The 27,011-nt window shown below is 43.2% G+C and overlaps 1 protein-coding gene and 1 pseudogene across 1 annotated transcript in view; one reads left to right on the forward strand and one right to left on the reverse strand.

Moving 5' to 3' along the window:
- ZNRF3 (zinc and ring finger 3) overlaps positions 1-27,011 on the reverse strand; it is a 148,313-nt gene that overhangs the window by 85,430 nt on the left and 35,872 nt on the right. The gene's annotated exons all lie outside the window — the stretch shown is intronic.
- Positions 13,876-15,174, forward strand: LOC115855443 (origin recognition complex subunit 4 pseudogene; annotated as a pseudogene).

A 27,011-nucleotide genomic window follows, 5' to 3' on the forward strand; every position in this document is an offset into this window, starting at 1 on the left:
CCCCAAAGCAGGGGCCCCCACCCACCATGCCTTTCCTGTCGGCACCTGCACTCAGGGCTGCACGCAGCCGGCTCCAGCCGGCACCCTTCACACCCTGGTCTCATCTACTCAGATGAATGGGGCCCCTAGAGTTGTGCAACATGCTGGCCCTTCCTGCACATATGTAGAGAAGGAGCTCAGGTTTCTAATAACTCTGGGCAAATGCCCAGAGAAGATCTGAAGTTAAGCAGAAACCTGATACACAAAACTGGGATCATCACGGAGGAAGGCAAGGAAAAACCTGGATCTTATTTTAGGAAAATACTTTATTCTGACATTTAACTCAAAATACCTTAATAGTCAAGGACTCTGAGCTGGTTAATACTCCTGGTTCTAAAATCAGCACAGACCCCGACATAGGAACCTCTTTCATTTTTATTTCTTTGTAACTTGCAAAGCTCATTCTCATTACTGATATGCCTCCATTAACTCCTAATTCCAGAGAAGTTTAAAATACACACATTCTCAAACATGTTCTTTTTTTTTAATCGTCAAAGCTCAGCACCAGAAAAAATTAACTCAAGCCAGAGAAGATTATCTTCATAAACATTATGTTCTTAATAGAAGTAAACTGCTCTTTTCCCTTAAGCAAAATAGAACATTATGCAGCGCCTTTTGTACTCGGCTTTCAAAATGTGAATGGGAACACTTTACCAAAGTCACGAATATACAAAAGGACCAAACAAAATCGCAAAAAAAACATGGAAATGAAAAACTTCTCTCTGCCGAAAGGAACTGTTCTTTGTTGATAAAGGGAGGTTCAAACATATTTTAAATATTTTTAAACAAAGGCCTAGCTGATGTCCCTTAATCCATCCATCCAGCTCAACTTTCTGCGCAGGCAGCTGCCACAGCGCAGCGCCCGTCCAGAAGGGAGGGCCGGAGGCATTTCCTCAGTGGCCCACATTCCTGGGGGACACGGGACTTAGCAAAGTTAACAGCAATTTTCAACCTCCAATGCAAGTACAACAACATCTTCATAAAAGTTTTACAAGGACATCCTGGCAAGAACCAAACTACCACGAAGAGCAATGTTTCGGGGCCCCGAGCATTCCAGCAGCTCGCTTTTCTTGGCCACCTCTCCTTGCAGTGTGGTGCAAACAGGCGGTCAGCTGGGAACCCGCAGGAGGGTCCCAGGGAGAAAGCACTTGGAGAAAATAAAGCCAAATGTACCCATTCTGGCTCAACACTCCTTGCTCCGCAGGAAAGGGGAGCAAGAGGAGGCCAGGCAGATTTCAACATCTCTCATCAGTGCCGGGGAAAGGATGGGTGCAGATGCGTGAAGCTGCCTGCCCCGGAGTCCAATACCGTCTCTCTCCATTCCTCCAGAGGATGCCATCCTCAACCTTGCATTCCTCATCAGTGAGAGCACTAAGGGAGCATTGCTCTGAGTAGGACCCTCACACGGGGGGTGGCACAGGTCGCCCTGGGAGACCATCCATGGTGCGACCTATGGAACAAAGGTCCAAGGTGAATAACAGAACCACGGGGCCACGAGGGAGAGCAGTCAGCCTTGAAACCAGGATCAGGGTCCTAGGGTTGTCCTAACAAATGCCACAGACTGGGTGGTTTCAACACCAACGCACTGTCTCACAGTGCAGAAGGCCGGAAGTCAGAGATCAAGGTGTCTGATGGCTGAGGGAGAATCTGTTCCCACCTCTCCCTTCGCTTCTGGCGGGGGGCTGCTGGCAATCTTTGGCGTTCCGTGGTTTGTAGAATCATCACCCCATCACTGCTTCCCATCTTCACATGGTTCTCCCTGTGTTCGTGTCTGTGTCCAGATTTCCCCATTTTATAAGGACACCAGCCATATTTGATCAGGACCCTCCCTAAATGATCTCATTTTCACTTGATTACCTCTGTAAAGAATCCATCTCCCAAAATGGTCACATTCTGAGGTACTGGGGGTTAAAGCTTCAACACATGAATTTGGAGGAAGGGACATAATTCAACCCCATAAGAGGGCCCTTGGAGAATCACTGGTAGTTGAGAAAGAAAGGGTCCTGTAAGAAATTAGCATTTTCATTCTTTAGCATCTCTTGCACAATAAGTAACTGCAGAAGCCAAAAGTCTGTATCACAATGCAGGAATAAGTTAAATGAATAATTTTTTTTAAGCGGGCAGAAAGATGTGGGAGAGAAACACAGGCAAGGTGCCATCACAAGGGGAAACAGGAAAAATGAGGTGTAAAATGATACATTCATAAACAGTTTTGGCAGAGGCCTGTTGCCAGGAGCTATACAGTAGACTCTCTGAGTTTGGCAAGATATAAAAGAGAACAAGGCCCAAAATACATTAATGGCCCAGCTATGGCTTTAGATCGGGTCATAATTGGCTGGGAAACGGGGCTCACCTTACAATTCCGTGAACTGCTAACTTTGAGTCTCATGCCATTCAGTGAGGATTTACATGGCAAGGATCAGGTCATTGCCAGCCACTGGCCTGGGCTTGAGCTAGACACCCATCTAGGGTTTCCAGAGTAAGGAGTGTCCTGAGAAACAGACATATGCAGGAAGGCCCTAAAGGGCCCCTGTTTTCTCAAACTCAAAACATGAAATAAGGAAACATCACATCTGGCAAAGGTGGGTGATGAAGAGAGGCTTTTTCTTGGAAGAAAAAGAAAAGAAAACGGGAAGGCATTTTATTTTCAAAGGAGCCTCAGTGGTAATAGCTTTGTGATTCTGAATATTGCTGAAGACTAGGAAGAATGTCCAACTACAAGGTGCATAATACACGCACACATACACACACACTGTCACTATCATCATGCAAATGTGTGCTAACATCTGAGATAACAGAGAGGCAAGTGCCTTCAAAACAATTTCACCCCAATTTCCATTAAATGCCATCTAGCCCGTGTTTCTCAAAGTCCACTCTATAAGCTCCTGGTGGGGCGGCAGTGGGGGTGGTCCTTAAACCTTTTAAAAGAATCTGCGAGGGCAATACCATATTTGTAATAATACTAAGACAACAACTGCCTTTTACATTATGCCGACATTTGCACTGATTGTGTAAATGTAACAGTGGGATAATACTGTTGAGTGAATCAAGGCAGTGGCGCCAGATTGCACTCCTGACTACTGTATACTTGCAATCAGAAAAAGGAGTTTCCTTAAGAATGCTGACGAAGCAATACTGATGAAGAACACTGATGAATAAAAACTATTTTTATTTTATTGTTTTTTATTTTATTAGCTCCCAACTCCTGAGTACATACTTCTTTAATATTCTGTGTGACAAAGGAAGTATGCGTAGAGCACTTCTGCTGCATACCAAAGCACATGGTTGCTTCATGATAAAGTACTTGTGCAATTGTGAGTTGCAAACTGAACTAGCCACTTTTTTATGGGACACCATTTTTACTTAAAAGAATAACTGACAAAGTATGGTTATACAGATAAGTACAGGGCAGACATTTTCTCACGAATGAAGCGAGCCTGCCACTTCAAGGAAAACAATTGACAATATTTGTTGCCAACAATAAAATCTGAGCTTCCAAGTAAAATTAGAATTTGGGGAAATTTGTATCTACCACCATGTGCTTGACAGAATCCCAATACTACTTAAAGACTTTCCTATTGAGGATGATGAGGATATTAACAAATGTGATTTTTTAATACTGTATAATGAAATGTGTCAGCATTTGAAAGAGCCATATGACTCAGTGAATCAGTATTTTCTAAATAACCAATGCACGATAATACAAAATCATTCATTAGTAACAGACCCATTCAAAGTGCAAGCAAGACCAATGGATTTCAACATAAAAGAATATGAAGAGTTCATCTATATGGCTTCAGGTTCCACATTACAATTAACCTTCAAGAAACTACCTCTTGCTGAGTTTTGATGTAGTATCAAAGATATCCACAATTATCTTAAGAAACTAATAAAATACTTCTCCCTTTTCCAACTACACATCTGTATAAGGCCAGATTTTCTTCATATACTTCAACCAAAGCATATCAAAACAAACTGGGTACAGAAGTAGATGTGAGAATCCAACTATCTTCTATTAAGCCAGATATTAAAGAGATAAAAATATTAAAAAGACCACTCTTCATTATATTTTCCAAAGCATAATATTGTTTCATAAAAAATGTTAGTTATGTTAACATGTAATGGGTTTATTATTATTTTAAAGCATATTTTAAAATTAAATATTTTTAAAGTTTTTGTTTTAATTTCTCACCTGGCAAATATCAGTAGATACAACCCACATAAAGAAAATCTCTTTGTGCACCTTAATACTTCATGAGGGACTTCCCTCGTGATCCAGTGGGTAAGACTCTGCGCTCCCAATGCAGGGGGCCCAGGTTCGTTCCTGGCTGGGGAACTAGATCCCACATGCATGCCACAACCAAGAGTCCGCATGCCGCAACCAGTAAGTCCACATGCCACAACTAAGGAGCATGCGCGCTGCAACTAAGACCCAGTGCAAATAAATAAATATTAAAAAAAAAAAAACTTTATGAGCGTTAAGAACTCTTACAATAAAAAAAAAAGAATTACCCAATTTAAGTGGACAAAGGATCTGAGTAGACATTTTTCCAAATAAGATATACAAAAGACCAATAAGCATACGGAAAGATGCTTAACACCATTAGCCCCAGAGAAATGCAATCAGAACACGAGGTACTACTTCACATCTACTAGGATGACTATAATCAAAAAAACAGACAACAAGTGTTGATGAGGACAGAGAGAAATTGGAACCCTCATGCACTGCTGATAAGAATGTAAAATGGTGCAATCACTTGGAAAATAGTCTAGTAGTTCCTGAAAATATGAAACATAGAGTTACCGTATGACCTAGCAATTCTACTGGTACGTTTACACCCAAGAGAAATGAAAACATGTCCACACAAGGACGTGAACATGAATGTTCACAGCAGCACTGTTTATAATAACCAAAGAGTGGAAACAACCCAAATGATCATAAACTGATGAATGGATAAACAAAATGTGGTGTCCATACGATGTAACGTTATTCAGTAATCTGTGGTTAATAACAGGATACCAGTTAAAAGAAAACTCCATCTAGACACCTGTGGATTCCCACATGTGCCTATTTAAAGGATTCAAAATAGAAGAGATATTAAAAAACTAAACCCTCTCAGGAGAGCCAACCCTAACTTCACCAGTCCCTCCCACAAGATGAACCCAACAGAAGCTAGTTTTACCCATATTCCAGCATTCTAGACTTGCCTCTCAATGCCTTCCCAAGAAATGAGTGCTATATTTCTCTTCCTCCCAGCTTTATGAGCTTCCCAAGTAATTGGTGACAGTGAGGGTTGAAGAAGCATAAGGCTTGTAGCATAGCTGAATAACTCAACCAACCTCATAGTCAAGTTCACCTTAACAAACAGTGCAGATCTTCCTACCATCAGCCACCATCGGCTACTGTCAAACACAAATGAAACACGCCCTCCGGTCCCCAAAACACTCTCCCACCACCCTGATGCCCCTAGATAACCTGCTCATAGAACCATCACCTGCGAAACTTCTCTTTCTTCCCCCAAATCACAAATATTTCCAAATAAAGGTAAGGTCCATAACTAGTGATTTCAACCACTAACAAACAGAAGGGCTTCCAAAGCCCAGTGCCATGCATCCACCTTTAACAAATGGACAGTCCAGCTGGACTTTGCCAAAAACAACCAATCCAAACACCAATGCCCACAAACTAGTAAGTCACTTTGAAGTCAGGCATCATTGCATGATTACAAAAGATGATATATTATTTTATTGAATTCCTGCTAAGGGATAGAACTTCCTTTTGGATAAAACCACAACTTCTTAAAGCTGCAAAGCCATTTCTCTCACACAAAGAATGATGGTTGCATCAATTTAAAAAAAAAACAAAAAAAAAAACCCACAAGCACATTCTAATGACAAAAAAAACAAAGAAGAGATGCATTATCTTGGTTCACCTATTTAAAAAATACTTAGCTTTGAAAGAAAATATTATCAATGTACTTTGTGGGTTAATCTGTAGGGAATCAATTTTTTAAATTTCTCAGCTTATAAAAGTAATTATCTGATCACTGAAGAACTCGGAATATGAAGAAAATTAACACACCCCAAAATCTCATTACCGGAGAAAAAATTGAGAGGTAGTATTTCATTATAGCCTTTTTCTATGTATGCCATACAATTTTTCTTATTTTTTAATGAAAAAAAAGTAGGATCATATGATATACTACACTTTTTTTGCTGCACCTCGCAGCACGCGGGATCTTAGTTCCGCAACCAGGGATTGAACCCATACCCCCTGCAGTGGAAGCACAGAGCCCTAACTACTGGACCGCCAGGGAATTCCCTATACTACATTATTATATTCTGCTTTTTTCCCATTTATGAGCATTTTCCCTTGACATTAGATACTCTCAAACAATTTTAATGTCTGTAAAGCACTCTACTATATGAACAAAAGCACTATCACTTTGCCAGCCAGATATCCTCATTGTTGGCAATTTTTATCATAAATAACATATTAGTGAACATCCTCACACAAAAATCTTGATATGCACCTCTGATTTTGTTTTTTATTTTTTGTTTTTTAGGATAAATTCCTAGAAGAAAAACTGTTGAGTCAAGGAGTATGAATATTTTTAAGGCCCTTGATACGTACGCTGCTACAAACAACCCTCCTACCAGCAGTGCATAAAAATGTCTATTTTCTTGTACCTTTTTACTAAAATGTGTGCTACTATTATTTTAGCCGTTGTCACTTGGATAGGTTAAAAAAAAAAAAGGCTAGTTTTTGTTTTAATCGAGGGTTCCTTTGGAATCCTTGCTGTTCCACAATGTCCTCATTCTGTCCAAGGCAAGTTCACAGAGCTGAACAGAAATCCACACACTAGCTGTGCACAGCACATCAGGGGCTGTCCAAGCAAGACAGGGGCCACATGTGAGGGGATTCTGCTGCTGTAAAGAAAGAAAAATTGATGCTTTGGGGGAAAACACGGGTGTTCAAGTGTGTGGAGATTTAGGTACTTCGGCAATTCCCAGCACTCAGGTTACATGGGGAAGCAAGTTTACTGCCAACATACTAACACCTGGGGGGAGTGGGGGGCCAAAGAGTGCCCTCCCGTCCTAATAAGTGTTAATCACATTATAATAAAAATGAAAAGTTAACCAAATAGCTTCAGTAAGGAATCACTGCAGCAACTATTTCCACATTATCTCACAACTAGGGCAATCCTACACACTCAAAACTGTGCTTGATTCTGCACAAATATCCCCTCCACACCCCCACCCCCGCAAAACCTCATATTCTGGAAAGAGAAAGCACAGGCTGAGGGACGCTGGGAACCCTAAAAGAAATGTGCTAACAGCAGGCTCCTACCCCCAGCCTGGTAAATCTCTCATCTATAATCCAACACAAGAGACAACAGGCAAACAGCAAGAGGTCATCTTCAAAGAGCCGGTTGCTACGGGAAGCAAGTGTAGAGGCAGCAAGCATGTCCCCATCAAAGTCCGGCAGCTGCAGAAGAACCACAAAGGTACAGCTCCCCTCGGAGCATAGCACGGATGCGGGAGGGGCGTCTCCGGGGGAGGGGGCACAGGAGGAGGAGGAAGAAGGGGAGAGAAAAACATCAGACCAGCAGCAACTGCCCAGTGGAACATAAAACCTGGCAGTTTTGTGCTGCTCAACAAGGGGGAAAGTAGGAAAAGAAGAAACACAGAAAATAGCATTTCCTGAACTTGCCTTTTTAAGCGCTAGTCAAAACTGTCAACGTACCTCAGAGACGGCCAGATAAAACCCACGGCTATGGAAAGAGAAAGAGCCATTAGTGATAAAACGGCAAGTATCAGCTTTAAGCACCATCTCAGTACAAATGTGATCACCTCCCGGCAGAAAAATCTCTAAATCCTTGGTCCAAATGCCCCCTTCCCAATACAGCAACAGCAGCCACAAAGAAGAGTAGACCTACCACTTGCCCACAGAATCCAAATAGGGGAATCTCAGGGCGGCCTTTAATTTGGGTAAAAGCTGCCCTCATTTTTCCAGGTAAAAAGCACAAGAGTCGACAGGATTCACAGCCCCTAAGTGGACATCTCAAATAGTCCCTTTTGCATTTGAGCTCTCCAACCCCAGAGGTAGCACTGGTGCACAGAAATCACACAGGACTCAGGGGGAAGAGACCACTAGAGAATCAAGTCCCATTCCTTCACTCCAAATGAAGACAGACCTTAGGCCATTCCCCCAGCTCATCTGGAAGCCAGGTCTCCCAAATCCCAAGCTGAAGTTCTTGGTTGTCATGGGCAACAACCATAAAGGTCTAGGTACAAGGAGAGGGGCTAAAGCTTCGTCTTCGCTTCTGGCTGCTACTAAATGGCTTGATGTGCTATATGAAGTTCTGAAACAAAGTGCTCCCAAAGAACAGTCCATCTGTTGGTTCTGGTGGGTTTTCACAGAAGTCAGGCCCACAGGCAGGTGGACACATCTGTATGTCCTCACCCTGCTCTCTGTGTCTGTATCACATGGCTCTGCTGAGAAAGTGCTCAGACTCTCAAAGAAGATATCATTTTGCTCAAAATGATTTCCTGAAACAGGTGAGAGGTTCATGGGGCTAGATGTACACACACAAAGGGTTCAGGCCTGAAACTCAATCACAGAACCATATCCCATGTGAAAGGGCAAGGCTAAAATGGCACGGGTGATTTCTTCCAGGGTAAACACTCAGAAGTCACAGACTTGTGCAATCTGTTTTTATGAATGGCTCTGTCTTCATCACATTTTGCGGATACAAAATGTGCTGTTAAAAAAAAAAACAAACAAATTTAAATGGTTCTTTCAATAGGCCAAGACTTTATCTGTATTTGTCCTCAGCCAAGTGGAAAAGAGTAAACATGAAATTAAAAAAATAAAAATGAAATAAACTCTGAATTCAAATCAACAAAAATAAGTCTGCAGTACTCCAGACACCTTTTATTGCCACCCAGCTAGTAAACAAGCAAGTGCTCCTAATCAGCGTGCCAGGGTCTCATCACTTTCTTCCTCAGCCGCCAATGCTGCCACCAACACAGGACTTCTCAGAACCCTACTTCTACTCTTGTGGGTTTTTTGTTTTGTTTTGGTTTTTAGTGTCAAGAAAAGAGAGAAGTACAGTACTCTGTAATGGCCTATATGGGAAAAGAATCTAAAAAAGAGTAGATATATGTATAACTGACTCACTTTGCTATACAGCAGAAACTAACACAACATTGTAAATCAACTATACTCCAATAAAAATTAAAAAGAAAAAAAAAAGAAGAGAAGTATGAGGAAAGATGTAGGCACTTATTTATATGAAGAAAGACTTCTCGAGTACCTTCCACTGTCACTTAACATGTTAGAGAACTGAAGACAGAAAACGAGGAGGGAAAAAAAAAAAAGGAATTCATGAGGGTGATTCAAGTGCCTGAAAAGGAACAACTGTCCATAAAATGAACAACCTCAGTTAAATACATTTTTGTTATATTGGGTCATTTTCATAAATATTTTTGGCTGAAACCATTAGAAGCTTCTGGCTGCAATGGTAAATGATAAAGGGGAGTTGGTCTCCCTTACAGTTCACAACTGGAGATTAAGTTTAAGAGACCCAACCCAACCCCCTAACCCAAAGAATCAAACTTGCTCCTGCCCTCTCAGCCTTCCAAAGGCCCAGAGGAAGACCTCTGTGGCCCCAGGTCAGGTGCCAGCAGCCTCTGAAGGGGAGGGAAAGTGCTTCTGAATGACCAGATTAAGTCTGAATGGAGGAAGAACCTGTGATTAAGTTTTCTGAATAGTTGGCTCTCTTAGGGGGAGCAAACTCCTTCCAAAAAAAAAACACAAAACAGCAGAAACCTCGCCTGGCTCTCTGTTACTACCCTTCAGAAATGGGAGTCCTGCTCTTTGGATCCAGGAAAGTGGATTTTCACATACTCAAGTCAAGCCCACTTTCCAACCAACGTGTGGGGTTCAGCCAATTTTCAAGGGAAAGGAGAAAAAAAATAACACTGCCTTATTTCTTCTCCAGATTACTATTTAGACAGTTCAGGTTGACATGGACCATGTTTTAACCGCCAATCCCCCAGGACAAACTTAGAAACTTCTCCAAGCCATTACACAGCAAAGAAGCTACTCTTTCCTTCAACTCACTTAGCTTCATCTTCAACCAAAACTTCTTTACAATATTATTCCAGCTTTGCTGGTCCAGAATCTTTGCCAGAAGGTTCTTTACCCCAAGCATAAGTAGGAAAGGAAAAAGGCAAAAGGCATTTTATCTAACCTGTGGCAGTCTGGTCGGAATTGTCCTGGCTACACAAGACGCAGGCCTGCTGAGGTTTTGTTCTGCTTTTCTAAGTTGGGGGGCGGGGAATATCAACATAAATCTTTCTTCCCAGTGAAAGATCCGAGGACTAAGTTAACTCATAACACAGACTACTCATATATTAAGATACAGTTCATTAAAAATCTTGAACAAAATGTTGAGTGACCCATCCATGTTAAAAACTCAAGTTTGGGTGTAAAAGGCCAACGTCTGAAAAACCCAGGGGGGAAGAATGGTTGGGAGAGGTGAAAAAACTCTACCAAGACCATCCTGTTTAAGCTCGACCATCTTGGCAAGGAGAGCGTGCACCTCCCCTCCTAAAGCACCTGGTTCTGCAACTGATGTTCAACGTGTTTCCATTTAACTGCAGGGGACACAAGAATGAAAGGCAGAGATCCTGCCCTTCAAAGAGACTGCAGTTACAGAGGAGAGAAGGCACGAAAAGAATAAAATGCACGTGGGAGTGAGGGGTAAGTGCCAAGAGCGAGGCCCATCAAGAGAGGGCAAGATGGGGGCATGAGGCGTCCCGGGAGGCCTTCAGGATTTGGTCTCGAGAGATAACAGACTGTGAGATTTGGCTCCTTACTTATTTCTGTCTAGAACTTTCCAAGGATTTTTTTTTTTCCCTTAATTTAGGCCGCGCCGCATACCATGCATGATCCTAGTTCCCCAACCAGGGATCAAACCCGTGCCCCCTGCAGTGGAAGCGCTGAGTCCCAACCACTGCACCGCCAGGGAAGTCCTCCAAGTTTCCACTCAGCAACTGATGTGGCACAGATTACACATTTATATTTATTAAGCCCACTAAATATATAAAATACTTAATATATATTTGTGTATTTATTAAGCATAACAATAGCTAGCTCTTACTATGTATCTGTTTAATCTTACAACCATAAGAAGTTTTTTTTTTTTTTGCTGTACGCGGGCCTCTCACTGTTGTGGCCTCTCCCGTTGCGGAGCACAGGCTCTGGACGCGCAAGCTTAGCGGCCATGGCTCACGGGCCCAGCTGCTCTGTAGCATGTGGGATCTTCCCGGACCGGGGCACGAACCTGTATCCCCTGCATCGGCAGGCAGACTCTCAACCACTGCGCCACCAGGGAAGCCCATAAGAAGTATTTTTTAAGATACTCATAACAAAAACTCAGAGAGGCTAAGTGCCTTACCTAGGGTCACTCAGCTGAAAAGTAACACTAGACTTCGAACTCAGGTCAGATTGCCAAGTCTGATGCTGCATTTCCCTCTGCACCTCGGCAATGCAACAGTTCCAAGCACACATCCCCTCCTCCAGTGGATTTTTTTTTAAGGTGTCAAAACCCCACCAGTAATTTTAAACCTCCGGTGTAATTCTTAGCCTATAATTATTTGTTTACATGCATGTCCTCCCAACTAACCCAAGTTCCTTAACGACATCCTTCACCTTCATATTCTAGCACTGGGTGTGGCACACAGGAAAGCTGAACAAACACACCATGGTCACACTAAACTGAGTGGCTCACGACACTCAAAACGCCAGAGAGCCTGCTTCAGCTAGAAAGTCGTCAAAGGGTTTTGCTCGCTTAACCTCCCTGACCCTGTTTCCTCATCTGTTAATAAGGACAATAATGATACCTGTTTCATAAGGTTGTTTTGATAAGTGTGTTAGATAATGCATGCTAAAGGCTTGGCAGTGCCTGGAACATGCTAAGTACTCCACAGAGGCGGGCAAATAATGTCTAACCTCCAATGCAAGATAAAAGGGAGGTATGCCCTACCTCACCTTTCATCCACTAGACTTAAATTCTGGAAACTGATATTATTAAGTTTTAAAAGGGTTCCAAGCAATGTGTGCTATCCATTGAAATACAATGGGACAGATCTAGATATACTGATAAAGAAAAACTTTCAAGACACATTAAATGAAAAAAAAAAAAGGTGTGTGTGTGGTCTGATTACATAGGTATATAAGTGCACAGAAAAATACTCTGAAATATATAGGTAATGAGATGGGAGGAGTAAAGAGGTCTTTTCCTTCTGTCACTATTCAGTTCTGATATTTGAATCTTATTATAAAAAAACATTAAAAGTAATATTTTCATTAAAAGCAAAAACAGTGTGGAGTTAACAGTAATGTACCACTGTTGGTTCCTTAGTTGTGACAAATGTACCACAATAATGTAAGACATTAACAATAAGAGAAACTGGGTGAATGGTATATGGGAACTCGCTATCTTGGCAGCTTATCTTAAGTCTAAAACGATTCTAAAATTTAAAGTTTGTTTTGGACTTCCCTGGCGGTCCAGTGGTTAAGATTCCGTGTGTCCACTGCAGGGGGTGCAGGTTCAGTCCCTGGTGGGGGAAGTTCCACATGCTGCAAGGTAAAAGCAATAATATGTATAGCACAGAACCACCTTTGCTTTTAAAACTCTGTCCATATACATAAATATATATTCACTACATTTCAAATGTTAACAATGGTTCTGAGTGGTAAGATTGAAGATGGTGCTCATTTCCTTGTACCTTCTAGATCAGTGGTTCTCAAAGGGTGGTTGCCAGATCAGCCGTAGCAGTGATATCGGGAAACTTGTTAGAAATGCAAATTATCAGGCCCCACCCCAGGGCCACTGAATCAGACTCTCTTGAGGTGGGGGCCAGATGATTTTGATGCACATAAAAGTTTGAGAACCCTGTTCCAGATCACAGAAACTGGTTTTATAAAAAGTGTCCCTTTTATAGTCAAAACAACAGAAAAATGAAACTTGAAAAGGGGGTCAGTATGTTGATGAATGAATAGCATTTTAAGCCCAGATGCAGGCCCTGACACAGCACGTGCACCAGGATGCAAGCACAGGCCAGTCCCAACTCAGACTGACCTGCTCTGTCCCTTCCCTTGTCTCCCCACCATCCCAGGCCAGCTTCCATGGGAGCCCCTGGGATACCTACAGAGACAAGTTTCAGACAAACAAATCTGGCATGGGGGGAGGGTTTCTTTTTTTAAAAATTTTTTATTGTAAGAGGAAAGTTTGCTGGCAACAGCTCATCATCTTCAAATTTATGGCCTCCAGTCTCAGTTGTATATTAACAGCACCAGCCAGGGCATGACAACTAACAGTTTAAGAGGTAGAGACTCATCTTCATAATTAAAAAAAAAAAATTCCTAAAACATGAATGTAGTAGCAGCTCACATGAACAAGGTGTGAGCCTATCAGCCCTGCCTTTGGAATGGCCCCGGATGTCCTCTGCCATCCTACTCCGAGGCCCCGGGAGTATTTATAATGCCCGGCTGGCTTCCTCCCCTCCAGGTACATCCCGAGACTCCTTCCACCTCGTGCAGAAGACCCTTGGAGTCTGTACTTCAGCTCTGCTTTCAGAGACCCTCAAGGGGCTGCTCTGCCTGCTGGCTCAGCTCCATGAGAGCCATGGTAAAGGGAGTATGGGTGTATCGCTGGCAGCGGCAGCAGGTGAGGCAGAGCAGAGTATGCGGTGAGAGGAGCCTATGAAGGGATTCCTGCGGTCCCCAGAATCCTGCTCTGCCCTGGATTTCAATTTGTTGAAATGAGCAGTCGTAAATCAAAGAGTAACAACTTAATACAAGCAGAATACCTTTCGCGGGTACAAAGAATTTTACGTGAAAGATTTTGTCATCAGAGTCCACATAGTAACCTATTTGGAGTACAAGTACAATATAAACACTTAATTGAGCTGCTGAAAAGAACTGCTATCCATGGAGAAAGTAATTCTGCTCTCATTATTGGACCCCGAGGATCAGGAAAGACTATGTTAATAAACCATGCTTTGAAAGAACTAATAGAAGTAGAAGAGGGAGTGAAAATGTATTACAAGTTCACTTAAATGGACTGCTGCAGATCGATGATAAAATTGCCCTAAAGGCAGTTAAATCTGGAAACTGTAGTTGGAGATAAAGTTTTTGGAAGCTTTGCTGAAAACCTTTCATTTCTTCTGGAAGCTTTAAAAAAAGGTGACTGGACTAGTAGTTGCCCAGCGATCTTCATGTTAGATGAATTTGATCTTTTTGCTCATCATAAAAACCAAACGCTCCTCTATAATCTTTTTGACATTTCTCAGTTTGCACAGACTCCAGTAGCAGTTATTGGTCTTACACGTAGATTGCATATTTTGGAACTCTTAGAAAAAAGAGTGAAGTCACGATTTTTCCACTGGCAGATACACTTAATGAATTCATTTGGTTTTCCACAGTATCTTAAAATATTTAGAGAACAATTATCTCTATCTGCAGTATTTCCAGACAAGATTTTCACTGAGAAGTGGAATGAGAAGGTTCAGAGTCTCTCAGAAGATAGAAGTGTGCAAGAAGTGCTGCAGAAGCATTTCAATGTCAGCAAAAACCTGCGGTCATTACACATGCTACTGAGGCTTGCTTTAAATCGCGTAACAACATCACAACCATTTATGACTGCAGCAGATCTGATGGGGGCAAACCAGCTGTGTAGCGTGGACTCTAAAGCAAATATTGTACGTGGTCTGTCGGTCTTGGAAATTTGTCTTATCATAGCAATGAAACATTTAAATGACATCTATGAAGAGGAGCCCTTTAATTTTAAAATGGTTTATAATGAGTTTCAGAAGTTTGTTCAAAGGAGGGCCCATTCTGTTTATAATTTTGAGAAACCTGTTGTCATGAAGGCTTTTGAACACTTACAACAATTAGAATTAATAAGGCCCCTGGAAAGAACATCAGTAAATGCACAGAGGGAGTACCGGCTGATGAAACTACTTCTGGATAACACACAAATTATGAATGCTTTGCAGAAATACCCTAACTGTCCTACATATGTTAGGCAGTGGGCAACATCCTCCTTAAACTGGTTATAAATATAACCATGGCTTCAGTTATGGAGTTTCAGGCATACTTCTCTAAAGAACTAAAAGCTATTGTCCTTTAACAAGATATGTTACTATGTTTTCCTATATTTATAAAGATGTATTTTTGTATTTATGGAGACTGTTACATATGCAGTATCATGGCTGTGCCTTGCCTTTGAATCACAAGCAGTTACATGATTTATAATTCCAGTGACTTAGATTATTTTGTAAGTAGCTGTTCAAAAAAATAAGTATGACTCTTTTAGGGATTGAACCACATGCTTATTTAACACTTGTGAAGTATTTATGTGGTACATTTGAAGAGTTCATTTCAACCCAGCAGCCAGATGTTTTAACAATCCTTAAAACAGTAAAGAAACAATGGTAAGAGTTGAGGTGTAATGAGTAATCTTTTGGTCCATTGGGAGGTGCTGCAGTTTTTCTGTATTCATGGAAATTTGGGTTTCTGTCCCAGACCAAGGTCTTCTAGTTCAGGAGACTGATCAGTTTGGCTAGAAGATGGTTCACATGGAAGAAAAAAGCCAAAAGTTTGAACATTTTCTTCCAGACTTCTTAAAATATGGTACTCATACCATCTACAGAAGAATCTTTTGTAGGAGGTTTTTAAATACAGATTTTTGGGCCTCTTCTAGGGACTAGCATTTGTCTTTCTAACAGGCACTTTACGAAATTCCTGTAAAACCACTCCCACAAATAATGGAAAGTGTGTGACAGTGTTAACTAAATCTATTTGTAACAAAAAGTAGACCCCTATGAGGAATGTGGAAATGTCAAAGCATTACCTTATAAATTCAGGAATCCATGAACTAATACTGGTATATGTTTGCTTGTTTATTTATTTATTTTTATTTTGGCAGCAATGGATCTTCAATGCGAGGCGAGCATGCAGGTTCAGTAGTTGCTGCGTGAGGGCTTAGTTGCCCGGAGGCGTATGGAATCTTACTTACCCGACCAGGGATTGAACCCGCGTCCCCTGCACTGGAAGGCGGATTCTTAACCACTGGACCACCAGGGAAGTCCCTGGTATATGTTTAAAGTGAAATTTAATAAGCATTCATTAAGTGTTGTGACTTCATTTATTCAAGAATATTTGATTGCCTATTCCTTTCATGGAAGGTTTACAGAAGAGAGAGTCCCTATCCTTGTGCAGTTTGTAATCCTTTTAACTGTCGAAGACCCAATGATATTTAGTTACTGTTGTTTACAGGTGAGAAAACTAACACAGTAGTGGCCCTGTCCAGAGGATTGACAGACCCTGGAATTCAACTCATTTCGCTGACACCAAAGCTCAGTAACGTGTTCCTTACCATGTATTTTTAAAAGTGTACTCTAAGAAATTATTTACTTGGTTTTGAAGAAGTATTGCGTTTAGAATGGAATATGAGATTTCTGTGCATAAAAATAGCTCTTCAGTAGTTGCAACCTATTCTTTGCATACTTAGGCATTCTAAGTTTTCAGATCACTGTCAATTACTTTTCAGCAGTGTCTCATGAAAGCTAAGGCTTGCATCCTGGTTCTATGCAATAGTCTATAGATTTTTAGGGGACAGTTTGCCAAAATACTTACCATGGTAGATTCACTATTACTAGAAGCAAGGATTTTGCACTTGAGCTAAAATTGTCCCTTTAAAAATTTTTCTGAACTGTTTTAGGGAAGTACCCTCTGCTTTAAAGGCACTGACCACAAAAGTACCTAAAGAACTGGCTTGAAGACTGCAAATTTTTATCAGCTTAAGATTCCACTAAAAGATTAAGAGCACTCATCTGCCTCCCTGTCTCCATAAGAGCTACAGAAAATCCATCAACATCAGTGAAAGAGCTATAAAACAAACTAGAAAAAATAGGTTAGCAAAAGTCATACAAATGAAGCACGTGCCTACATTTCAAAGACATTTTTTCAGAGAAGGAATGTTGATATTCCCCTTTCCATATTCCCTAATACAGAGAAGCTAAAATATACTTTAAATTTTTAAAACTAACTTCATCTCTTAAATTGTTTAAACCATCATCAATAAAATAAAAACCAAATCTGAAAAAGCCCTAGTAAAAAACTTTTGAGAATAATGTAAACAAATATGGCTTAAAGATATTTTCATTTACTAGAGGAGGAATGTAGCCTGTTAACAGCACAATCAAAAGATTGAAAAACAGGTGAGGAGGAATGTTAGAGGCATTGCTGCAGTTTTCACGCATGTGATCCCTCCAAGTGCCCTACCAGAAACAGGATCTTACTAAGAAAAAAAAACAAAACGTCTTTCCAATTTTGTGGACATGCATGTGAATGGCTCTGAGGAATTAAGAGCTGTTGGTTCAAATTTACCACATCATAATGCTATATATGATGATTATATACAATTAACTTCCTGAAGAATCTGTTTTGCAGAGCAGCGCTGTGGAAACAGTTTTGGTCTTTCTGCAGAGATTCCTTGCAGATTCCACTGTGGTTTGCATTTTCATTTGGTTTTAGAAGACAACGCAGGTTCTTTCAAAACACCATAACCCAAGTGTTGCCCTTTCCTTAACCTTTACCCTAAAAAAACTGAGAATCCATTGGTGTGAACTATGACACTAAATGTGACTAGGTGGGGCTCTTCCACCCCCATTTTCTTTGCAAGTCATGGGATAAACGAAAGAATTTGCAACACTAAAAATGTAAATGAAACTAGCTTCCTTGGTGATCACCCTAAGTGAAAATAACAGAATTCTTCCGTTCAATTGTTAAACTAGTTATAGCTGGGAAGTGTAGTTTATATCTTGATGTCTATTTCCTAAGCCACTTTTAAAAAATCTCTGTATGAAAAAGACAAGATAACTAATGCCATTTAGCCTCTTTTAAAATTGACAGGACCAACATATGTACTTTTGTGGGAATACAATCTGCTTACACACAAAGGAGGGAAATGCCACAATTGACAAACCTCCCTTTCACCTATCCCCATTCTTGCAAATCTCAAGGTGTAAGCCTCACTATAAATTATAAAGCTACTGTTTCTCTCTTTAAGAACATATAACTGAAGACAAACTTCATATGCGAATCATACAGCTTTTTTTTTAACTTGGGAATGGAATGGGGATAGCACACATTTTATTTGTACAATACCTAATCACTTACCCAAGGTGGGGTTTTATGGGACTTTTTTTCTTTTTTTAACTTTCTGTTAAATACTTGCAGAAAAAAGAGCAAGTAAAATTTGACAGTAGCCCAACCTGTGCCCAAAACACTAACACGAAATACAGAGTAAAGCCAAAATAATTGTTTACCAATATTTTGAGAGGTAACAAATATGATATTGGTTGAGACTGCATAAAAAATGTACTGCTGGTTGAATATCTGAGGTAAATGATGTTCAATCAAGATGCTACTTGTGGCTTCCCTGGTGGTGCAGTGGTTAGGAATCCGCCTGCCAATGCAGGGGACACAGGTTCAAGCCCTGGTCCGGGAAGATCCCACATGCCGCGGAGCAACTAAGCCCGTGTGCCACAACTACTGAGCCTGTGCTCTAGAGCCCATGAGACACAACTACTGAGCCCACGTGCCACAACCCACGAAGCCCACACGCCTAGAGCCTGTGCTCCGCAACAAGAGAAGCCACCACAATGAGAAGGCTGCGCACCACAATGAAGAGTAGCCCCAGCTCGCCACAACTAAAGAAAGCCCACTCGCAGCAACGAAGAACCAGTGCAGCCAAAAATAAAATAAATTTATGAAAAAAAAGATGCTATTTGTATCATTTTGCCCATAAATCAGTAAATAATTTTATGCACATTATACCAAATGTTCCTAAAAAGTAATATTTTTAAAAGGTGAAAAAGAGAAACTGGAAAGCCATGGTAAAGAAAAGCACAGAGGGGCTTCCCTGGTGGTGCAGTGGTTAAGAATCTGCCTGCTGATGCAGGGGACGCGGGTTCGTGCCCCGGTCTGGGAAGATCCCACATGCCGTGGAGCGGCTGGGCCCGTGAGCCATGGCCGCTGAGCCTGTGCGTCCAGAGCCTGTGCTCCACAACGGGAGAGGCCACAACAGTGAGAGGCCCGTGTACCACACACACACACAAAAAAATCCGCCTGCCAATGCACGGGACACGGGTTCGAGCCCTGGTCCAGGAAGATCCCACATGCTGCAGAGCAACTAAGCCCGCGAGCCACAACTACTGAAGCCCATGCGCCTAGAGCCCATGCTCTGCAACAAGAGAAGCCACCGTAATGAGAAGCCCACGCACTGCAATGAAGAGCAGCCCCCACCTGCCACAACTAGAGAAAGCCCGCGCGCAGCAACAAAGACCCAATGCAGCCAAAGATAAATAATAAATTAATTAATTTTAAAAAAATTACTACCTCCTAGAGCCAAGGGGGAGGAGGAATGGGAGATGAGCAAGACCACAGCCATCAGAAGTGAGCCATCCACGACCCAGCAGCCACTCAGGGCACTTCACAGGCCCAGGAACCGAGGGCCACACACCCAGGCACTGAGCCTGCTGCTCTGCCAGGGCCCCGGGAACCCAAGAGAGGTGCCGAGGCACTGGGACCTGAAAGATGTCGGGCCTGCTGCTGACGGACTCCAGGGCTCGGGGACAGCACGTCCTCAAGGCAGGAAACTGCACAGGTGTGGTGTGCGGAGGGGGCATGACAGCCACACAACCCAGGTTGCACAAGTAGAGATGGGAGGTCGACCAAGCTAGAAAGGCCACCTAGGGTCCGAGTCTGGGACATGGCTGGGTCAGGTCAGGACTTTCAGCCAGAGGATAAGGAGAGTGACACTGGAGAGTCGACAGGAGACTGTCCTCCCCATTAGGGACCTACAGCTGAAAGACCTTCACATGAGTCTGGGAGCAGCAGGCCAGCCAGTGAGTGGAAACCAGCAATAAAGGTGCCGGGTGAATCAAAACAGCTCTTGGGAGAGCCTGACAGATGCAGAGAAACCTATGCCAGAGAAGCGAGGGTCTGGCTTCCTAAATCACCTCGACTGGGCCTTTGGTCTGCACCCCTGGAGTCTCCCGCGCCGAGGAGGGGACCAGGAAAGGCCTGGTGGGGTTCAGTGCACGGTGGGGAAGGACAAAAGTACAAGCACTGCTTCTTCTAATAAAAAGATCATCTACTCACCTGCCGAGACTCCTGGGGTTGGTGAGGTGGATGGGGATCCAGGTGGGGAGCCTCTTTGGAGGCCCTCAGGGAATACTCTGTTGCTGGTGGAAGGGACCCCATAACCAGATTAGGAAAATGGATTCTCTCATAAACCACTGTGATGGAATTGTAGAAAATCATTTTCTGCAGCCACTGGAGGACAGAACCCAACAAACCTTGGAGGAGGAGGTGGGCTGACCTGGGGCAGCTGGCCAGATGTGTGGGGTGTCAGGGGATCAACAGTGGACAGGCCAGCCTCCGAGGTGCAAAGACAGCAGCCTTGCCCTCAGGGAGCAGAGCCTGGTGAATGCATGCCAAGCAAAGAGCCCAGAATAAAGACAGATGAACCGAGGGCACCAGCAGGGCACGCGAAACCCAAGCCACAGAGAAGCAATGCCGAGGTCGGGGCCGAGTGACCAGAAACCTGAAAACAACGGGGCTTTATCACCTGTGACACCAAGGTGGGCTGCCTCTGAAGGGCTCCCACAGAAATGCCTCTCGGGACAAAGGTCGGGTACAGGGACAGGGTCTGTGTGCTCGTATCTGAGATCAAAAGAATTGAGATATTTATTCAGAAATTCCATTTCGGAAGTGCCCTATTAGGAGAACAACACCAGAAGAATCAAGAATTGTTGACAGCCATACCCAGAAACTGGGGCAACATCTGAAGCGTACAGAAGAGACATGAAACCCAGGGGCGTAAGGTAAGCACCGCTGTCCCACGAATGCCTGCGAGTGTGTCCTGTTTCACACGACCCGCACTGCACACCCCGCTGAGGCTTGGTTATGGTGCTCCGGTGCCCCTGCTCCATTCGGAGAAGCCCTGGGTCAGCAAGTCTAGGAACAGGGTACACAGATAACTGCCAAAAAGAAAAACCAGGCACCCAGCTGGTCATGGCAGCATCTACAGGAGGAAGAGTAGGGTGGGAAGGCTTCTCCTTTCTTAATCTATATACTTTTTCACTGATTAGACTTTAATGCTTGCTTGAATTATACGAGTTTTGCCTTAAAACAATTTTTTAAAACAAAATTTAAGGCCAAAAATACAGGAGCACTGAGTGATGGTGATCAATGAATGGCCTTTGATGTCAACTCTCAATGCACCTCATCAGCTCTTTTTCCAGAGGGTATTTGAGAGTAAATAAGAGGCAGAGAGAAATGGCCACTCCAAAGCACTCTATACAGAAACAGGCTAAAATTTTATGGGGCCCTCTAGGCTGAGAAGCTATTAGAAGCCACAGCTCCAAAGCAGCTAGGTGGCAGAGAAAGCACTCCAGAGGGGCTATTCAGGAGCCTCCAACATCGTCCCATTTGTGAGTTTGAAAGTACTTTTGTTCTTCTCTGGGTTTAAGTTTCTGGGTCACCCCAGCCTTTTGTTAATAACCAAATGAACACATCTGCAATAGAGCAGTACCCCCTTTATGTGTCCCCCCAAATATTAGTGGCCTCAGAGCATTAATACCTCAGAGAGCACTCGACTGTGTCTCATTGTACCTCGCCATCACTCTGTCTCCAAGAAGCAATTTTAATGAGTATCCCTAATAGGAAAAGAGGTACCATTCATTTTTATACAATAAAATAATTACTACAGCGCTCTCCCCCGGATCCAGATAACTCGTGTGTGTGTGTGTGTGTGTGTGTGTATTGGGGGGGCAGGGGGTGCTGACAGGAGGTTACAAAATGTTAAGAAGGCAAACTCTATGTACCCGCAAAGCCAGTTGTTTCTCTGGATATAATCAAGAATCTTCCTTTGTTGAGGCCTAATGTCTATTCTCATCCTGTTCTAGCATCTCCTTGGAGGAAAAACAAAGCTCGACTGCCAGAAAATGTTCCAAATAATTGTTGATAACAGATAACGGCAGAGGAAGCCCTCTGGTTAATGTTTAAACACGGCAAGGGTAACACTAACTCCTTAACAGTTATGATGCCCACCAGAAGACTCCAACGTTTGCTTCACGGGCCCATGGCTCATCAGGTACACTGACGGCTTCAATCAAGTTCAGGAATGTTCCTTAAAAAAAGAAAATCAGAATAACACCTAAAACTCCTTTTAACTACCATACTGCTCAGACTTGAACTGATTCATTTTTGAACACTTATAATGTACAATCCCTCAGTTTTTATAAGTAGATTCCAATAATTTCTAGAGACATTAAGGAGAAGAAAGGGAAGATCATGGGAGAATCAGGGTATAATTCAGAAGAATGCATTTGTTCGTGAGTTTAGATGATATTTTAAAAACCACAAGCTATTAAAATACAGCTTTGCCATGAGAAGAAGGTCTATATTCTAAAACGTCAGATGATGTACTTTGGAAGATTTGGCTGTTATTATAGGTGGAACACACACACACACACACACACACACACACAACACTTCATTCTAATAAACCTTGGCAATCTTTGTTTCCATATTATTAGAAGTTTTGCTTTCTGTCTTTCAGGCAGAGGGAGGGAGAGGCAAGGGGCATGGGGACGAGGGGCGAGAAGGAACAGCACATCTGAGAGAGGATGCAACTGAAGATTCACTACTGCCGGTAAAGAGAAGGCGGACACTGAGTAAACCTCCTCCAGGCAGGTTCTTAAGGAGAACCAACCACAGCCAGAGACACCCAAGACAAGGACTGAAGTAAATAGGGATCAGCCCTGCACCAGCTTTCAGGGCTCTAGTTGCAGAAACCACTTCTCTGCTCAGTCTTGCCTCTCAGCTCAAGTCACTGCCGGGCAGAGCGGCCCGGGGACAGACCACGAGTACATGCACAAAATGACCCCATGTTGCTGTGTGCCACTCTCACGCTGCCTGAGCTTCTGTACATGACAACAGGGGCCTGGCCATCTACAAACAGACGTTTTGCATTCACTCCAAAGGTAGCACAAGCCAGGAAAAGCCAGGTCCCCTCCACTCACCCGGATCACTGATCAAAGATCAAAGAGGCAAGTGGTTACATTCTTACTCAACAATGTTAAGTTTTTTTCTGTGTGTTTTTTTTTTTTTTTAAATCAAACCAGGAGAGACCTTTGAGATGTAGGCCTCGTTTTACAGGTAAGGAAACCAAGCTCAGGAGAGGGCCAGGCCCCTCCCCAGCTAAGATAAGCATCAGCTCCTCCACACCCTACTGCCCCAGGCAGACCTCCCTGTTCTAGGCTCTTACCCTTGATTTCAAATAGGTGCTCAGGGATGACTGTGTGCGTAGCTCAACTCGTCCTCTCCGAGCTTGAGCAGGGTAAGGTCATCACCTGAGCCTCAGCTATAGGTACCGCACACACCCCTGTCCCTTCCACAGCCTCTGTTCCAAGTTGGCCCCGTGCCTGGCTGACAACCTACACTTGTCACCGAGTTCGAGTCTCCCAGGCTCTCCACACCGATGCATCACCAAGCTCGGCATGTCCCCATCACGCCTTCTCTGACCACGGGAGCCTCACCTGTATTTTGGCATGTGACCAAAGCTTAGCTGTTTCTCGATCACACATGTACTACACATACAGCCCCAGGGAACTGGACAGGAAGAGTCCCTCTGTTTCCAGAATGACTGTACTGGGACATAGGTTCCCCAGTGCGATGTTGGATCCATGTCTTTTCCATTGCAGCGTTCCTAGTGCCTGACCTAGTGCCTGGCAAGGATGGATGGGCTCCCTAACCAATAGTAGCCTCCTGGATTGATTCCCCTTTTGTCACTTCCCATGTCAAAAGACTAGTGTTAGCTTCAGGGCAGAATTTATGCTGTATTAATAACAATTTGCATCAATAATTCCAGGGTTTCCCTAATGCTAACTGAGACACAATTTCGCTATTCTTCAAGCTACAAACATACTTACAAAGTAACGTCTTCACTTACTGAGAAGATTCTAGCTTCCCTTGATGGGAGAAGGAGGAAGGTTACAAAAAGAAGTAACTGGATGGGTTCAGTTTCCCTAACTGGTGACACTCCACAACAAACGGTCCTTCAAGGTCTGAACATCAGTGTGAGATTTACCTAACCATTCATTCAACAGCACAAGACTCTGCTGACATAACCAACGTTGGTCAGCCTGATGATGAAAGAATGAAAGTGGCATCCTGGCAAAAATAAATAAATTTTACTGTCCAGAAGACCCTAGAATGTTGCACTGCAACGATGATTTCTTCTCCTCCGGGGTGGTGCAGTCTCCACAAGTCACTTACTTTGCATGCGCGTCAAAGCGCGGGTACAGGACCTGTGATGAGAACCCTGCCAGCCTCTGACACCCCAGCCGAGCCCCTGTCCTCCCACCTCCTGCCCCCTCATTCCCGTCTGCTCTCTGGGTTCATCACTGAGAAGCCAGTAATCTCCACTCAAGCAAGACCTGCAACAAAGACTCAGTCATGCCATGTGGCTTTGCCATCAGCATGGTAGGAGCCCAGAGCGATTTCCTCCGGGATGGGTATGAACATGCACTGAGCAAAGTCGCTTGTCTCCTACTCTGGTCCAAAGCTCTCAGTGTGAGGGTTCAAGTGTCCTCTGGTCAGAGAGCAAGAAGCAGCCAAACACATCCTCAGAAGAGCAATCCATTCTCAGACTCAGCAAAAGCTAACTCATCAATAACACCCCAGGGGCCCACAGCACATTTGCAAAGGCACATCCTGCGTGTCCGTTAGGTGACCTGTGTGGAACCTGCAGGATAACCTGCTTGGTAGTTAGGCATAGCTGTCACTCCCACCTGGCAGATGAGCAACGAGAAGCTTGGGGCCTCTAAGGCAGATCTTTCCCCCAGATCTTCCAACTCCTGAGGAGGCCCACACTTAGAAAGGGCACCACCTTTGTCTGGAGCCTCTCCGCTACTTCAGAATAGAGCAGGGGCTATTGACAGACCAGCCCAATATGCCGTGAGCCAGCACCTGCTCCCACTGCAGATGCCTGGCCAGGAAACCATCACCAGGACCACCACACGCCACTGCTCCCACCAGCCAGGCTGTACGTGTTTGTAAATCTGTTTATGCTAACTCTATCTGATATAAATTTATAACAACACTAAATCTTAAATGATACAAAAAGTTGAGTTTTACCCTAGGAAGACTAAGTCAAATAATTTGGAAAGAAAGATTAAACGAAGACAAATAACTAAAAATGGCTGAGAACTAAGTGCAACTTTTTTTTTTTTTTTTTTGCGGTACGCGGGCCTCTCACTGTTGTGACCTCTCCCGCTGCGGAGCACAAGCTCTGGACGCGCAGGCCCAGCGGCCATGGCTCACGGGCCCAGCCGCTCCGTGGCATGTGGGATCCTCCCAGACCGGGGCACGAACCCGTGTCCCCTGCATCGGCAGGCGGACTCTCAACCACTGCGCCACCAGGGAAGCCCCTAAGTGCAACTTTTGAAGACTAGACAAAAAGGGGGAAAACGGCAAATTTCTAGAAGGCTCCTGATAGTCTGCAAGTACTTGTTTTTCCTTCACTTTGAAAAAAAAGCCCAGAACTGTGAATTTTAAGTGCTAAATCAAGAGGAGGACTAAAGTAAGACTCTAAGGAATACAGATCAGTGGTCCCATTCACAAAAGCCTGGGTTTGACTGTCTGCTCACAGACTTTCATTAAAATATGATTTTAAACTTTTTAAATCATTCCCAGCTTCAACTGAACTGATCTTTTTCAATCATCCAACTATCCACAGGTCCCAATAATATCAGGTAACAAACTCCAGCTAAAGTGTGAAAATCACAAAAGGCACACGCTCTGTTGTCATCTGCCAAGTGATTTCAATCCCTTCTAGATGCCAGTGACATCTAGAAATTTCTGGGTTCTCAGACAGGGATAGGGCTTAACATAGTTTAATTCTCACTGTAATAGGAAATGTCTCTCCACAGAAATTCATCAGTAGCATAATTAACCCCAACTCAATAATTAACCCTAAAGAGTTTCTAGAACAATGGTTCTTAACTACAGGCAGTTTTGTGCTGTGCCCCCGCCCCCCAACACACACACACACACACATATCTGGAGACGTTTCTAGCTGTCATAACTGACAGGGAAGCTTGTTACTGGCATCTAGTGGGTAGGGGCCTGGGATGCTGCTCAACATCCTCTGATGCGTGGGACAGTGCCCCCACCACAAAGAATGATCCAGCTTGAAGTGCCAAGAGTAGAGAAGCCACCCTGGAAAAAGGAGATCTAAGACCTACAGACACTGTTACATCATCAGAAAAAAACAGCCTTCTGAACAAACCAAAGGAAGAGCTGATTTCTTCCCTCTTGATTCAAACAGTACTCAAAGGCCACCGGCCTCTTGGCATTCTTAGTAAAACTCCCAATCTCTCAGCAAGAATTTTCAAAGACCACAATTTTTGGTTATGTGGTGAAACTGCGCAAGAGTCTTGGTCAGTTTTCTTTTTTCTTTTACATTCCACAATACCTCCAATTATCTCATGGATGACGATAAAAATGAACTAAAAAATTTGTCCAGAGCTTCGTTTTTAAATATAAGAAGATGGAAAAGTGAAATTGGTTTGGTTTATTGTGATAGTAGGACTGTGTTAGAAGCTTTTCCTTTTATTTTGCTTTCCCATTAGCATTACAGTATCTGTGCATCATCACAATATAACTACTTAAAAGTTGAATACTATGAGAGAAGCCTGAATGCATCCTGGATTTTTTAAGGCCAGCTATTTCGGACATGTCTGAGACACTTAGAGAAATCTCTAACATGTCAATTTCACAGGCGTGATGATGACACAGTGGTTAGGAGCATGTCCTTAAT

Source organism: Globicephala melas, chromosome 13, assembly GCF_963455315.2.
Source record: "Globicephala melas chromosome 13, mGloMel1.2, whole genome shotgun sequence".
NCBI classification, from domain to species: Eukaryota; Metazoa; Chordata; class Mammalia; order Artiodactyla; family Delphinidae; genus Globicephala; species Globicephala melas.